This window comes from Lithobates pipiens, unplaced genomic scaffold (assembly GCF_037356315.1).
Source record: "Lithobates pipiens isolate NorthernLeopardFrog02 unplaced genomic scaffold, aLitPip1_a1.2 Scaffold_30, whole genome shotgun sequence".
Taxonomy (NCBI): domain Eukaryota; kingdom Metazoa; phylum Chordata; class Amphibia; order Anura; family Ranidae; genus Lithobates; species Lithobates pipiens.
The window spans coordinates 68,898,694-68,913,552 of NW_027507791.1; positions in this window are offsets into that span (position 1 = coordinate 68,898,694).

Genomic DNA, 14,859 nt, shown 5'->3' on the forward strand with positions numbered 1-14,859 from the left:
TGTTACAACGGGGTCGGCAGTCGGGTCGGCCAGGGAGCTGGTTTTTCGTACTGACCGTTTTACATGTGCTCTAAACTTCGCTTGGGGAAAGCAGGAAGTTTGAGAGGTCCATCCGTTCGTTCACCCAGGAGGGTGCTTCAACGGGTTAGGCAGTCCGGTCGGCTGGGGAGCTGAACTCTTGTACTGACCTTTTTTACACGCACTCCAATCTTCGCTTGGGGAAAGCAGGAAGTTTTTGGGGAGGTCCATCCTTTCGTTTCGCCCAGTGGGGCGCTGCAAAGAAGACGTCCAAGGTCCCCCTGTGTTTGCAGTCGGCTTGGAGCTGGAGGCCGGACCAGATGACGGGCGACGTCAGTTCTGGTGGGGGCGGACATCTTCGTTGGACCCGCGTCTTCCGGTTCCGGACGCGGTCGGAAGGAGGACCAAGCGTTCGGCTGGTGCGGCCTCTCTTTCTAAGTTGCACAGGCAGCCGTTGGACGCACGTTCGTACCACTCTTCCTCAACAGGAGAATGTCCGAAGCAGTGGCTTCAGGAGCTCCTGGAGCTAACGGCACCAGCCACTCAAAGGTAAGGAAAACCCTGGGGAGGGGTTCCCTTACTTTATAACCAGTAGCTCCACTGGTGTTTTTTCCCCCTAGGTGGTCAGGGGGAAGGGCAGTGCGTCTGGGATCCAGGTGGAGTTTGATCCTGGGGGGGGCACTCCCGGTGGTCCTCTTAAGTAGTGCTGGTGTTTCTTTTCTTTTTAAATTTTATGCTGCCCTCTCTTTTATTTCTATGTCTCAGAAAGACATGAGCAAGTCCCCCCTTGGTTCTAGGAGGGAGTGTCCTTCATATAGAGCCTCTTTTGGGGAATTCCTGGTTCAAGGCACTTTGTAAAGAGTGTTTTGAAGCCCCGGATAGCTCAGTCGGTGGAGCATCAGACCTTTAACCTGAGGGTCCAGGGTTCAGGTCCCTATTTGGGCACCATCAGGGAGCAGGCAGCAGAACAGGGTGCAGATCTAGCGGCTTCGGTGAAGGTTCCAGTGGCCTCAGCTCCAGAGCACTCTTTCACCAGCACAGCAGAGTGTTCCACCTAACCCGATGGATGTTCCTCCTGCAGGTTAAGGGAGAATCCAGAGGGTGTCAGAGAGGAAGTTGAGGAAGAAGTTGACAGTGCCGTCTCAGACTCCCAAGGGGAATCTGATGGTGAGGGCTTGGATGGGGAACCCAAAAGAACCTCACGGTATAAACTTCCCCTGGATGAAGTGGATAAGCTCTTGGGAGCTATTCATACCACTTTAGGTATACAAGAGAAAAAGAAGGCATTGTCACCCCACGATCAGATGTACTAGGGCCTGGGGGAAGCGGGTGTTCCCGGCTCATGACATCTTGATCGATGCCATCAGGAATGGCAGGGTCCCGAAAGAAAACCTTTCTTTTCTGGTGCATTAAAACAAAGGTTTCTTCGGGCGGAAGAGGAAGCTCTTGTCTGGAATAAAATCTCCCAGGTTAGATGCTGCCTTTCTTCGGATGTCCAGGCATACTGACCTGTCCTTGGGGACATGGGGATGCTTTCAGACCCTTTGGTCTGAAGGATGGATTCACTTCTGAAGGATACATGGGATTTTCTCATAAGAAAATCTTTAAGCCTGCCATAGCAGCCACAGTGGTGGCAGGTAATATGAAGTGTTGGCTTATCCAGATTAATGCATGAAGCAATGACGGCAGAGGAGACTTTTTTTACCCTCCTTTCCCATGCTGCTTAAGGAGTTAGCATACACTGCGGATGCTTCGGCTTAATCCAGGCGAATGTATGCAAGGTCTTCGGCTCTGACCAACTCAGCCTTGAGGGCCTTAAGGCTGAAGACATGGCAGGGGGACAAGACCTCCAAAGCAAAGCTCTGTGGAATCCTTTTTACAGGAGACCTGCTGTTTGGACCAGGTCTTGAAGCAGTGCTAGATCGCACGGCTGATAAGAAAAAGGCCTTTTTCCTTAAAAGGAAAAAAAAAAAAAAAGGGGCCTTCCTCCCCCAGTGGGAGATGATCACCTCCAATCAGTTTGTGTTGGGGATCATCAGGGGAGGTTACCGGTTGGAGGTTTCAGAGCTCCCCCCTTTTTGAGACTCCTTGTCACTGAGCTGCCAAAGTGTGCCCTTCTTTTCTCTCCAGGAGTTAGAGGAACAGGAGGTGGTAATACAGGTCCCAGCAGGATGGACAGGCAAGGCTTCTATTCTCACATTTTTGTGGTTCACAGGCCTTCAGAAAAGTTCAGGCTCATCCTGAACCTGAAGCGTCTGTGTGTCTTAGTCGCCTACAGAAGGCTTCAGTTGGTTTTGGTCACTGGGTGAGGGCACCTCTTCCACCAAAACTGTTTCAGGGCATCGATAGTAAGGATGCATACCTGCATGTTCCCATCGCAGAGAGCCACCAGCGTTTCCTCAGGCTGGCAGTGATAACCTCTGTAGGGGTGCTACACCTTCAGTTCAAAGCACTTCCCTTTTGGGCTATCCCCTTCCCCCTCGTATCTTCACCAAAGTGATGGTAGAGGTTCTGGCTTTCCTGCGTCTCAGGGGAGTCTCGGTGATTGTGTATCTTGACGATCTTCTCCTGTTTGTCCCTTCTCTGGCGCAGTTGATTTGGGTTCCACAGGTAACAAAAGACCTGTTAGTGAGCCTGGGTTGGCCTCTGAACCTAGAGAAACCCAACTTAAAATCCTTCCCAAGGGGTCACCTTCCTGGGGTAGGTGCTGGGCTCAACAGAACAAAAGGTCTTTCCTCCTTGGAGAAAATTCAGAAGGTAGACAAAGCACTGTTGTTTCTCCAGGGCAACCGTCAGAACTCAATGAGGAAGGGCAGGTTGAGCTTACTGACATCCACGCTCCCAGAAGTTCAGTGGACGGGGTCACGTTACCGTCCTCTGCAAACTATTCATCTTGAAGGTTTGGGACCACAGTCAGGGGTCTTGGGACTCTTTGGTTTCGGTTCCAACTCAGGTAAAGAGATCCCTTTGGGAAAGGGAGCACGTTTGTCACAAGGCCTAGAATGGATTTTGCCGATATCCAGGGTGGTTACAACCGATATGAACGGCTTAGGTTGGGGTACACACCTAGACTCCCGTTTGGTATGGGGTACCTGGGAGAGGAAAGAGTCTAAGAGATCCTCAAATTGGAGGGAGTTGAGAGCAGTAGATCTGGTTCTCAGGACCTTTCAGAGAGTGCTCTGGAGAATTCATGTAAGAGTCATGGAGACAATCCCGTGGCAGTGGCTTACGTCAACAAGACGGGGGCTCCTGGAGCAGATCCTTATGGGCCCTAGCATAAGCCATCCTCAGATGGGCCGAATGTTAAATTCCTGTCCTTCCAGTGATCCGTTTGAAAGGAGAGCAAATTCTGGTATTAGGTTTCCTCAGCAGGAGAACACGGGAAGAAAGCAACCAGGTTCTCAAGCAGGAGGTTTTTCGAAGAGATCACCCAGAGGTGGGGGATTCCTTCGATAGACCTCTTTTGCCTCAAGGGAAAAGCAAAAGAAGCCATCTCCTGTTCCATGAACAGGGGAGATGGGAGGTCGGGAGCAGATGCACTAAAGCACAGAGTTGGGGTTTCTCTAGGTGCTATGCTTTCCCCCCTCCCATTCTGATTCCTGCAGGGTCAAGGAAGTTTCAGGTGGAGATTACTTCCTTTTTCTAAACGCACCTCATTGGCCCAGGAGGCCGTGGTTCTCCATTCTGAAGGGCCTGTCTGTGGGACCCCCCCCGGGTTTTCCCGGTCTAGGAGTGTCTCCTTTCCCAGGGCCCAATCTGCTGTCCCCAGGTGGATCCTTGCAGCTTGGCTACTGAGGAGGAATTGCCGAAGGGCAAAGGGGTCTCAGACTGTTTAGTAGCCACTCTTCTGTATAGCAGGTAAATAAAAACTCAGACCATTTTCCTGGAGGTAGGGGGCCGTGATCGTATGGGGGTTAGTACTCTGCGTGGTGTCCGCAGCACCCCCGGTTCATATCTGGGTCACGGCACCAAGGTGGTTCAATAGCTGGTGCTCAGAGAACTCTTTCGATGTGCACAGCCTTGTAGCCGTTCTAGAGTTCCTGCAGTCAGGGGCAGATAAAGGTTTAGCCCCTGAAACATTGAAGAGTCAGGTTTTCGCTTCAAGTGTATTTCTGGAAAGGCATCTAATATCAGACCTTGGGTTAGTAAGGTTCCTTAGAGCCTTAAGTAGGCAAAGACCAAGCCTTTTGGTCGCCCTCTTCCCAGTCGGGATCTTTCATTAGTTTTACAGGTTCTCACAAAAGAACCTTTTGAGCCATTGGAATCTTGCTCGTTCTGGTTGATCACTCTCAAAACTGTTTTTTGTGGCGATCACTACGGCAAGGAAAGTGAGTAAACTCGAAGTCCTGTCTGTTAGGACACTCCTTTTCCGGACCATTCAGTTTTAAGACTGATCTGGCCTTTTTACCTAAGGTAGCCTCTAATCCTCAGAGAGTCCAAGAGATTATGCTGCCTGTTTTTCGTTCAAAGCCAGTGAGAGAACAGGAACACATCTTAATAAATTGGTCCTTAAAAGATGTGTCCTTCATTATTTAGATTGCACAAGTCAGTTCAGGAAGTCTGATTCACTTTTAGTGTTATTTTCAGGGGCTAGGAAGGGTTCCAAAGCCTTTAGACGTATGATAGCCAGATGGTTAAGGTTAGCCATTGGGCAGACTTACGTGGTTGGGGTGTTAGAGTCTCCAGTTGGAATTAGAGCATACTCAACCAGGGCAGTGGCAACTTCGCAGGCAAAGTGGGCTGGTGCGTCTCCTGAACAGATCTGTAGAGCCGCAACGTGGTTCAGTTTTTCTACGTTCGTGAAGCACTATAGACTGGATCTTCTGTCAGCCAAAGACCAAGCCTTTGGTCATAAAGTGCTGCAAGCAGTGGTCCCACCCTAAGACAAGGTACTCGCTTATCCTCTCAAAGGTGGCTGTCCTGAAAGACGAACTTGGGGAAAAATGGAGTTACGTACCGGTAACATGCTTTTCCGGGAGTCTTTCAGGACAGCACCGGTTCCCACCCAGGTTTTTGGAGATCTTCGGGAACTCATCACATGAGACCGTCAGGTAAGATTAAAAGTTTGATTGTTTATTTTGACGTGTTCTTGTGTCTCCCCAGTTAGCCGGAGGTACTCTGGAAGAACTGAGGGACAGAGAGAGGAGGAGGCTTAAATTGTGAAATTGAAGGCGGTGTTTCCTAAGAGGGGAGGAGCCAGTGTCTCTCAAAGGTGGCTGTCCTGAAAGACTCCCGGAAAAGGATGTTACCGGTACGTAACTCCATTTTTTATATCATTGGGAAAAGAGAGAAGACACTCCATAGTGTAATAAAATTCCAACTCGGTTTATTAACCCCTTCACACTGACCTAACACAAATATGCGTCCCCACTGGACTGGCCTTTTTTTCCATGGTGTCACAGAGACGCCTTGCAGAGTAACAAAAATAAAAAATAAATAATAATAATAATAATAAGAAAAAAAACATCAAGGTTTGATCTAGGTCAGTGCCAGGGTGAGTGTTTGGGTCAAGGTCAGGGTCAGTATTTTTTTTTTTTAGACAGGTTTTTAATTAGTATCAGTGTCAGTATCAGGGTGTTTTAGGTAGGATAAAAAAAAAGTGAACTATTGTTTTTGGGCTGTACTACGGGTATAAACAACTAAGATAGACATATGGGGTATCAATGCGATCTTAACCACTTCCCACCCGGCCAATGCATATATACGGCCGGGTGGGAGCCGTCTACTCCTGACAGGCCGTTCAGGAACATCCTTCAGGAGTGCCCGCGCAGCGGCGCGATCCCGATGTGCTCGTGTCACCCGGACACGGCACATCTCAGATCGGCAGGAGGGCTCTGTGATTGGCCCTCCTGATCACATGACGGCCGTGTCCAATCACACGGAAGTCACCGCTGAGGAGAGGAGAGCAGAACGCTGCAGCCGGCTGATGATCAGTGAGTATGGGCTGCTTTTTACAGCTTTTTACTCACTGATCATCAGTGTAGTGTAAACACACAACACACCACACAGTACAAACACAGTCCCCACATATGTCCCCAAAACACACATGTCCCCAAAACATACATGTCCCCAAATAATAAAAACACATGTCCCTAATAATAAAAACATGTCCCCCACATATGTCCCACTAAAATCACATGTCCCAATGATTATCTGCACACATATGTACGTGATCACCTGCACACATATGTACATGATCATTTGCGTACATATGTCCGTGATAACACAAACCAATTATTATACACTTAACGGAATTTTTTTTACCAAAAACATGTAGCAGAATACATTTTGGCTTAAATTTATGACAAAATTTGATTTTATTGGATTTCTTTTCAAATAGAAAAAAGAAAATATTGTTTTTTTTTCCAAATTTCCGCTTTTTTTGCGCTTATATCGCAAAAAAAAAAAACGGAGTCGTGAATAAATAACACCAAAATAAAGCTCTATTTGTGCGAACAAAATGATAACAATTTCATTTGGGTACAGTGTAGCATGACCGCGCAATTGTCACTGAAAGCGCTAGAGCGCTGAAAGCTGAAAATTGGGCTGGGAAGGAAGGGGGTGAAAGTGCCCTGTATTGTAGTGGTTAAGGAGCAGGAGAATTTAATTTGGGTTGTTCATTGCTGTAAGGTTATGGTAGAAGTAAGAAATATATAGCTAAATTTAGAAAAAAAAAATATTTTAGTATTTTTGGCCAGTTTTTCTTCAATAATAAATAATTCAGGAGATATCCATTACCATTTATCACCATATGAAAGCCCAATTTGTCCTGCATCCACCTGGTTGCACAAAGTAGTTGATATGTACACTTTTTCTAACATGTCAAAGTTGTAAAATTGTGCTTAAGTGTTAAGGTTTGTTTTACCCTTAGTAGCGAATTGGTTAAAATATAGAGAAGTACTCACAGAACAAAAAGTATTAAAAACATATATCAAACAAACGTCACTTCGCTCCGGCTAGCAAGTGAGGGTCATGACATCACCTCTAAAACTCGTCCCTACGCATTTTGTCACAACTGATGTTATACAGGGGCACAGGCATATTGCTGAACAGATTCCCAGACTCTATAAAGGATACCTGAGGACAGAAGCTAGAGGGCGGTCCAATCATTGCAAACCCGTTCCTTGTCCATTGGTTTCTGTTCCTTGTAATAGGGTTACTTAAGAAATGTCTCTTAAAACTCAAGTTGTGAACAAACTTATAGACCTCAATGAAGGATTAAGTTCTGTGGAGGTGCACATTTCAAGCCTTTATTTAACTCTAATCAGAACATGTAAGACTAGTGCCACTTAAATTAAAAATGCCATCTTTTCAAAATGTCTCTGTTTTACTTCTGCTTATTCTTCCTCCACTGTTTCCTCTCTTTGTCTAATGCCACGTACACGCGATTGGATTATCTGGCGGATTTGGTGTGTGGGCTCCAGCGGACTTTTTCCCCTTAAAAGTCTGGCGGACTTAGAAAGAAGTTTTGACTCAAAATTGTCAGCCGGACTTGGCTTGCTAGCAGACAATCCGTTGGTCTGTGTATTAGTCCTGCGGACTAAAAATTATGCATGCTCAGAAGCAAGTATAGGATGGAACTGTCTTCCCTCCATGCTTCGTTGGAGGCTGTACCTCTGGTGGTGGACTTGTGGTAGGAGGAGGAGGAGGAGGAATTGGAGTAGCAGTAGGGTCTGCATTATATAGACAGGTGTTTGGTGTAAGTTCACCTTTCAAACCCCTCTGAATGGTGTAAAAAAAATTGCCTCGAACAATTGGCGTTGGCCCTTTTCCATCTCCAGCAACCTGCTGGCCAAATATGTTCCGTAGGCCTCTTCAGCATTGGGGGTTTTTCTGAGGAATTGGCTAGCCTGACGAATTAGTGCCAATGATTCCTCCTCCGTTTGTGTCATCCTCCTGGGCCTTCTGGTGGTTATGCGGAGGGGAGGCACTTGACTTTCAGTCAGGCTCCTGCTGGGCCCAGCCATCTCCTGCCTGCGGCTGGTCCCGGTGTCCTCCTCCATACCACTGGTCCCGGCCTCCTCCTGGGTGTCAGGAACCATGAAACAGACTGAGACAGAAGCACAATAAAATCATACTTGTTTATTAATAATAAAAATAAAAAAGGTAAATAGAAAAAAGCGTAGTCAAGCATAGCCAGAGTCCAGTAGCCATATCGGGTAGTCAGCCAGTCCAAGGTTCATAAACCAGATTGTAATCAACAACCTTATCGTGTAATCAGCCAGTCCAGAAGTCAGGGATCCAAGGAGAGCAACTGCAAGCAGGATAAGAAGCCAGGAGGAATGTTAGCAAGCCAGTCTTGAAACAAACAGCAGGAGATGGTTCCTTGTGATGTGACCAACATGAAGGCAATGGAGAAATGAGCTGGAAGGCTTTAAATAGGCAGGTCAAACGAACATCATCGGGAACAGCTGGTAACTGTGGAGAGAGAAGAGAGCTGGCAATTAGCCGACAGCTGAGCGGCAAGCCCAGAGGAGGAAGGGCTAAGCCAGCCCTGACACTGGGTGAGCTCATCCTGTATAAAAAAAAAAAAGACATTTTATTATTTTTGCTTCATCAATCAGACAATTTTCCATTTCTCACTTGCAAATTGATTTTTCCAGAAATCAAAAAGGCTATAATTTTGACTTCAGCATTTTTCAAGCTGTTCACCAATATTTTATCCACATTTGTGAAAACTACTGTATAGTTGTATGTATATATATTATAATTTGGGATGAAATCATAGATTTGGAAGCAATTCAAAGATTTAACTTTACATCATTAATATTAGGACAATCAATATTTGCTAAAATAAAATATACCTGGCTCCAGCTGGGCGCACCAACTTCTTCCAGGATGGAAGGGCCTGGACCTTTCTGGGACGCCTCAGCTGTGGTGGAGGGAAGGGTTGAAAGCAACTGCCTGGCTTCCGTCTGGTCATGTAGAAAACAGAGTTTGTTGAAGTACCACAGCTTGGGTACATAAATCTGATCTGCTGCTACTCCTGATGTGCGGGACTTCACAATCTTGTTGTGCTCCCGCCTATACATGTTACACAGGATCCCAATTTTGGAGTCCACAAACGTAATGTCTGCCTCGGCGAGTCGAGTCTTCACAAACTCCAAAAGTGCTACCAGAGTTGCCTTCCGGGCTGCACGGTTGGAATATAAAGGGTGCTTTACCTCCCACAGGTTTCTGTGCATCTGATAAAGTTCAATGACAGAAAAGCCTCCTCCTTAAAGGGGTTAGGATTATATCTTGCCATATTGGTATTCAGAAAGACAATACACACAACAAAAACACTAATGTCAGTCCAAACTCACAGTATTATTTTTCTCAGAATATAGGTGAGACACACACTACACACACACACACACCAACCCCCCCCACACACACACACACACACACACACACACACCACCCACACTACACACACACACCCACCCACACACCGAACCCCACCCACCCACCACACACACCCACACACCAACCCAACCCACACGCACACCACACACACGCTACATACACCCACCCACTCATTCACACACACCACCACATACACACCACCACATACACACCACACAAGAATGTAAAACATCTATGGACAATGCAAAATCTCATCATTTTGTCCTAGTGTAGGCCTAAAACTCAAAACAGTAAAAACCATTGTGATGTGCCATGTTAAAATCATACCTTCGCTCAGACCGCTCGCTACTTCCGTTCGGACACACATACGGCATCATAATAGCGTTAAATACACTGCGCATGCGCCAAGCTCCGCCTGTGTCACCCACATCGCCCGTCCCTGGCGTTCCTTGTGACCAAATTTCCCCGCCCCTTTTCCCTTCGTTTAGCTGTGGGAGAGTAAATAGAGAAAGATGGCGGACGCATTTTTAACTAGCAGCGTGGAAGAAAGCCCGGAACCACATACATCCAGATCCAGGAGGAGATTTAAGGTCACAAACATGATATTTGAAGAAATGGTGGAGATGGTGGACATCTTGAGAAAGGAGGACTATGATGGTAAAAATGGCCCCTATCCCCGACCCAATTTGCGGAAGGACAAAATAATGTCTACAATTGTGAGCACTTTAGAGAAGAAATTTGGTGTCTGAAGTGCTAAAGATCAACTGAGGAAGCGCTGGTACGATATCAAATCGAGGGAGCCGGATCAGTACAGAAGAATTAAAAAGGTGCTTAAAAAAAGTAAGTACTTGTCATCCGCTCTTATATCTTAACTTGATCGTTCTAACATATCATTCGTATAGGCAAATGTATGTAAATAGCGTGAATTTTCAGATACTACATACGGCGTTTGGTAAAGATCGTTTGTCATGAAGAAATTCGCTATATTTAGCTGGTACAAGGTTATATTTATTATATTATTATTTATTTTCTTTTTATTATTGTTCAGGATAAATTGTATTGCCACACTCAGTTTAGGATATCGTTGTGTAGATGTCTTTAGAGCTACAAATGTTTTAGAACTTTATTCAGTGTAATGTAAAGAGAGGACACAACAGCTGTTTCAACATCTGGACTCGGAAGCACCTGTGTAGTGTGGGACCTCAGAGAACATTTTTTTAGGGTAACCCACACAGGGACTTCAGGGGATGATTCGGGTGTCTCCGTCTGTGAAAACTTGGCCAAAAGATGTAAAGTATTGCAGTTTGGTTAAAGGGGAATTTTAATTATGTCTTCTACTAGGATCTTGTAACAAGCAGCTAATAATTGTACACCACTTCAAACCAATGTTTCATATTCCTATTTCTGGACTCAAATATTACTGTGCTTAAAAGTATACCTTTTGTTTCATTCTCATAGGGGAACAAAAACTCAGACACGAGTCAGAGCATCCCAGGACCCCCCTGACTTCACCAGCCTGATTGGGCAGTTAGCCAAAGCCCACGCGAGGATGTGGAGGAAGAAGAGGTGGTGGAAGTGGCTGAGATATGCACCCCACCAAATGAGTGTCTGACAACCCAGCTTAAGGTAATCAATTAATGGCTGCATATTTTTACACAATTTTTTCTGTACACAATTTTTAGGTGATGATCTGGTTGTGGAAGGGCAAGCCGCGGAGCCATTTTTGACTGACAGCGCCCAGAGACTTATTGGGCAGATCATGGCCTGAAATGGCCACATCGATAGTATGCGAAACCAGATCCAAACCATGCGCAACCAAATGGACACTATGCAGAGTCAGTTGAACACCATGCAGCAGGAAATTAATAACATGATCGATGTTTTGGGGAGAATCGAATCCCCTTTTCCCTAAAACACAATTGATCATGTTCTTCATTTCCTTGCGAAATATGAACATTATTTGTTTCTACAATTGTTGACAGATTTTAGAGGCCAAATTTTGAAGATGCACACACGGTGTGTCAACATGTGCGATGTGCCATCAGGGGATCTCAATGTACGCATTTTTTGTTTGCAACCCCTTCCTCATTCTAGTAGGTGAGAGGAAGGGATTGCACCCACAAAACACGTCCATTGATCACTCATGATGGAAGATGGCACATGTTGACATTCCCAATTTGTGTGCATCTTCAAAATTTGGCTTTTACATCAACCTTTTTTTTTTTTACTTGTTGAACTTTGTAAGTTCCAGAGTTGTGTATTTTATATTTTTTTTATAACACAAACCCTTGTTTTAAATTTGAAAAAAAAAAAAAAAAAGACATATATATATATATATATATATATATATATATATATATATATATATATATATATATATATATATATATATATATATATATATTATATTGTTTACCATAAAAAAAACTTTTGGAGTGTTCGTGTGTGGCCAAATCCATCCGCTTGAAAGTCCGGCGGACCTTGGCTTGCAAGTCTGGTGGATTGTTTGCCGGATAACCCGATCGTGTGTATGCGGCATTACTCTTACCCTTAGATAGGGATCTCTCCCTTAAAAAACAAGTTTTACAATAAGAAAATGCAATGATTTTTATAAATATACCGTTATGTACACTTTTGCTCTATTACGCTCATCCTGTGGGCAGCTATTGTTAGGAGGTGGGTGTCTTAACCCTGTTTGACCACAAGATATCGTTGGTCTTTTGATTATACTGGATCAATACGGTTGACAAATTTTCAAATTATTTAATATATAATTCACATAAATGCACATAAATGGCGGCACCAAGCATGTCCAGCCATATGTGCGGGGATGGTGTTCAGATCTGTCACGCTAATGCTCCAATCCCCTACAAGTGGCGGCGTGTATCCCACAGTCTCCGAGTGCGTTCTGAGCCTCGTTTTCCCTTGGTACCGGAAGTGACCAGAACGGAGTTCCCAGCAGCCTCTACGCATTTCGCAAAATGTATTGCGTCATCAGGAAAGCCTAAACACCATCCCCGCACATACGGCTGGACATGCTTGGTGTCGGCACAGGCACATGTGAGTTTAAATTTTTGTTTTTTGCCTTTTAAATAAACTTTTTACTATATACTACACTATGATGGCTATTCATGTATCTCCATGAGAAATGATTGGTGCAGGAGGCCCCCATATACTGCTTGGAAAGGCTGTTGGTGAAACCTTTAACTAGTTGCTGACCGCCGACCGTCAAATGACGGCCAGGCGGCGCACCTATTGTGGCGGGAGGCCGTCATATGACGGCCTCCCATTTAAACAGGGAATGCGCGCGATCGTGCGCGCGCATCCCTGTTTCTTCGGTGGCGGCGTGTCACGGAGACACCGCTCGCCACCGAAGGGGGTGAACAGCCATTCGTTATGGCTGTTTACCACGTGATCGGCCGTGATGAAGTGACGGCCGATCACAGACGGTAACACCCCGAACGTGCACGGCGCATGCGCGCGATCGCAAGCACGCTGTGCGTGCACGTCGGTGGCGGCGTGTTCCTCGGGAACACTGCTCGTCACCGACGCTGGTAAACAGCCATTGGCCGGCTGTTTACCCACGCGATCGGCTGTGATCCTTTCACAGCCGATCACTCAAATGTAAACAAACCGCGGTAACGGGATGTTACCGGGTTCTCCTCCTCACACACCGATCGTGTGTGAGGAGGAGATTGCGGTAACATCTCGTTACCGCATACAGTGTACACCAAACATACTGATTGCCCCCCCCCAATAAAGAGGACCTGTCACCACCCCTCATAGTACCTGTCAATCACAGTCCATCAGAGTACCTGTCACAGCCCATCAGAGTATTTGAGTACCTGTCACAGCCCATCAGAGTACCCGAGTACCTGTCACAGCCCATCAGAGTACCCGAGTACCTGTCACAGCCCATCAGAGTACCCGAGTACCTGTCCCGGCCCATCAGAGTACCCAAGTACCTGTCCCGGCCCATCAGAGTACCCGAGTACCTGTCCCGGCCCATCAGAGTACCCGAGTACCTGTCCCGGCCCATCAGAGTACCCGAGTACCTGTCCCGGACCATCAGAGTACCCGAGTACCTGTCCCGGCCCATCAGAGTACCCGAGTACCTGTCCCGGCCCATCAGGGTACCCGAGTACCTGTCCCGGCCCATCAGGGTACCCGAGTACCTGTCCCGGCCCATCAGGGTACCCGAGTACCTGTCCCGGCCCATCAGGGTACCCGAGTACCTGTCCCGGCCCATCAGGGTACCCGAGTACCTGTCCCGGCCCATCAGGGTACCCGAGTACCTGTCCCGGCCCATCAGGGTACCCGAGTACCTGTCCCGGCACATCAGGGTACCCGAGTACCTGTCACTGCACATCAGGGTACCCGAGTACCTGTCACTGCACATCAGAGTACCCGAGTACCTGTCACAGTTCATCTGAGTACCCGAGTACCTGTCACACCCATATGAGTACCTGTCACCAGGCCATCAGAGTACCCGAGTACCTGTCACCAGGCCATCAGAGTACCCGAGTACCTGTCACCAGGCCATCAGAGTACTCGAGTACCTGTCACCAGGCCATCAGAGTACCCGAGTACCTGTCACCAGGCCATCAGAGTACCCGAGTACCTGTCACCAGGCCATCAGAGTACCCGAGTACCTGTCATCAGGCCATCAGAGTACCCGAGTACCTGTCACCAGGCCATCAGAGTACCCGAGTACCTATTTGCAGCCCATGTCTCATAGAATATACGTTGGGGTGTTTGCTTTCCAAAATGGGGTCATTTTGTGGGTAATTGCACTGTCCTGGTGGTCCAGGACCTTCAAAAGTGTGATGGGTAGGAATGAAATAAGATGTGTCATTTATGCTCCTAGAACGCCTGAACGTACTACTTCAATGTTCAGCCTCTCTATGTGGCCAGGCTGTGTAAAAGTCACACACATGTGGTATTGCCATACTCGGGAGGAGTAGCAGAATGTATTTTGGGGTGTCATTTTTGCTATATACATGCTATGTGTTAGAAATATCTTATAAATTGACAATTTTGTGTAAAAAAAAAATGCGTTTTAATTTTTTTCCACATATTCCAAAAACTTCTGGAAAATAAATAACCATTCAAAAGACTCATTATGCCTCACAGATTATACGTTGGGGTGTTTGCTTTCCAAAATGGGGTCATTTTATGGGAAATTCCATTGTCCTGGTACTCCAGGGACTTCAAAAGTGTAATAGGTGGTTGAGAAATGAGATGCGTCATTTTTGCTCATAGAACGTCTGAAGGTACTACATCAATGTTAGTGCTCTGTATGTGGCCAGGCTGTGTAAAAGTCTCACACATGTGGTATCGCCGTACTTGGGAAGAGTAGCAGAATGTATTTTGGGATGTAATTTTTGCTATATACATGCTATGTGTTAGAAATATCTTATAAATTGACAATTTTGTGTAAAAAAAAATGCGTTTTAAATTTTTTTCCACATATTCCAAAAACTTCTGGAAAAT